Source organism: Morone saxatilis, unplaced genomic scaffold (genome assembly GCF_004916995.1).
Source record: "Morone saxatilis isolate NCDOM2014 unplaced genomic scaffold, NCSU_SB_2.0 Contig4, whole genome shotgun sequence".
Taxonomy (NCBI): Eukaryota; Metazoa; Chordata; class Actinopteri; family Moronidae; genus Morone; species Morone saxatilis.
In genome coordinates, this window is record NW_023339984.1 from 13,788,102 (window position 1) to 13,791,018 (window position 2,917).

The following is a 2,917-nucleotide window of genomic DNA, read 5'->3' on the forward strand; positions in this document are numbered from 1 at the left end:
TCAAAGTCCAGCTCTAAATCTAATCACATTAGAGCCTAAAGTTCATTAGAACTTACAGTCCATTAGAATCTGTAATTAAGCTCAAAAAGCAGCAGTTTAAATGAACAGAACTCCTGGCTTCATGGAGCATCCAGAGAGCTTAACAGTGTGGTCCACTTAAGGTACAGTAAGAGCAGCTTTGAGCAGATGTTCAGCTTGTACAGTACACACTCAGCACCGACGCACATCTGGCTGCCCGGCCAAACACAGACCGCCAGCCGAGTGCCCTCAGAGGAAGGATGGAGAGAGGAGTAGGAGGAGGGCAGCGAGGGGGAATACAGCGTAGATGAGGTGGAAACAACAACTGGGTGGGTGTAAAATTGAAGGGTAGAGTGCAGAAGAGGACAGAAGAGGAGATGAAAAGAGAGAAGAGTATGAGTCCGCCCAGGCTAAAAACATAACCACTCATGGAAACTATAAGGTAGATAACCCCCCCTTCCCCTAGCATGTTATGTAAGAAAAGATGATAAAAGAGGGAGAGATACAAAAGATGGATAAAAAAAAAAAACTTGCTTCCCTTTCTGGCACAGATAAGAAAAAATGGTAACAATGTTGCCTCCCACGAATAATGCGGCCTCCCTCTGGACCAATCGGTGATGAATCCAGTACGTCATCCTATTTTGACACGTAATTATTGCATCCCCGCTGGGCTAGTTAGCTCTTTTCTCCTAGTCATTTATCTTTTAGGATACTTTCCCAAGACCATGTTTTAATGTGTTCATTATGCAGAAACAGAATATTGTTTTTCTCATGCATGGGACTGAACTATCTCATAATCTCTTTATTGTCCCGTTGATGTTGCATGAGAGTCTAGTTGGAGTCTATCTTATGTTCATCATGGAGACATTCCTCTTAGCAATTAAGAAAAGAACTTCATAATGATTGACTGTTATTCAACTGGCTTGCTTGAAGTTGAAATTATTTTTCTACTTTTATAATGAGGATAAAACCATTGTTGGACATATTTGTAGCATCTAAGCTAGGGGTGCCCAGATTTTCCCTTGGAGGGAAGGTTACAGTGCAGTGTTTAAATTGAATTAAACCGAAAGAGCATTTTGACCTCACAAAAAATAAAACAGCATAAACAACAAAGTCTTTTTTCCGCTTTGTCCTTAGCGGGCCAAATTGAACCTTATGGCGTGCCAACATTAGGCCCCACAGGCCCCCCTTTGGGCAGCCCTAAACTAAGCTTTGAGCCTCTGCTGCTGCAGATTAATTTCCTGATTAATCAGGACAATAATAAACAAATTAATCAATAATTTAAAAATTAGCAAGTGGACAAACAGACATGATCCACAGTGCCTGAGATGATGACCCCAAAGCCCCCCCCCCCCCAAAAAAAACAACTCCTCCACTACAGACAGGAACCCTGGGCTGGGGGTTTTGAGTTTAATCATGTCTGACGATTGCAGGCAGCTCTCTAGGACCTTATATAACTAATCTAATATTTATTATGTTTATTCCATGAAGACTTGGCTTTGAGATCAGGGGAGGGTGGAAAAGGGCCAGCGAGGAACGGATAAAGAAATGTGACAGAAGTGTGAGGAAAACAGCTTGAAGAGGTGTATACCCCAAAGGAAAACCTTGTTGTAAATGAAGTGCATCGCATTGTGTGAGAGGAGGAGGGGGGGGGAGTTGAGTTGAGAGGAGGAGGGTGCATGTGTTTCTTGCTTCTGTATATGTGTGTACAGTACGAGCGTGTGTGCGCGTGCGTCCATCTGGACTCCATTTGTGCCAGCCGAGTCTTTTCTGAATAGACCGTGTATGTTCCAATCTTTCTCACTGAGCCAGTCTGCGAGCTTATTTTTTTTTATCACCCTTGCTACAATGCATGTCTCTTTCTCTCTATCTTGCCTCCCTCTTCCTCCATATGTGTCTTTCTCTCTCTCTATCACCTTCAGCGGCTCCCCAGGGCAGGCTGTTAAATGCTGCAATCTGTCTCTGTCTCCCATCCTTACCCGCCCTCCCTCCCTCCCTGCCTCTCTTTCTCTCAGCCTTTCTCCGAGGCTCGCCGCTCATGAATCACAGCGCTAACTACTACATGTAAAAGAGGGAAATCCCTGACTAAAAGCAGAGGGTAGAGGAGGAGGGGGTGATAAGGACATATCTCAAGGGGTGGGGGGTTAAAGCTAGCTTGTCATTTGTGATTAAGAGGGAGGGAGTGGAAAGTACTAGAGAAGACAAAATGATGGACAGATGATATGAGGATAATTATGAGGCTATCAGGGTCGGAGGTCAACTTTTAACTTCATTTCATCCAAGTCAGAAAGCTGATTTCTGACACAATTAGAAACATCCTGGCAAGGAGAAATGTGCTGAATTAGGGTTGCTTCGTGTCACATCAACACAGTTACTTTCTTACAGGAAGCTGCTCTGCACAATAACATTAATCTTTCTGTCGATCACAGAGCAGCTTCACTGGAGCAAAAGGGGGTTAAGTGCCCTTCAAAAACTAATGGTGGCGGGAGGGAAGGGGGGGGGAGTGGTTCTTGCACACTATTTTCCAGCAGAATTTCGCAGCAGGTCCGAGACACAGACTGACGACCTTCCCCACAGAGACTTGGTTTTGCATTTTAAAAGGGAAGTGAACAGCCTGCCACCATCAACTGACCACTAACTGGAGAGACAAGTGGGACGTGAGGACAGAGGAAACCAGGCGAATAAACTCCGCCGGTTGTAGGCGATCCACCAAAATGAACTGATTTCAATAGAAAATGCTGACCGTGGCCTATAGAGGCAAGTGTATTGGTACCTCCACCAATTTAGAAAAATAACATGGATTAGCTTGATCAAACATTTCAAATGTTGTACACCTCATTTCCAATAGTTTGCTTTTTTGATGCAGTTTCAGCAGATGCTTTAGGTGATTTGCTGTAGT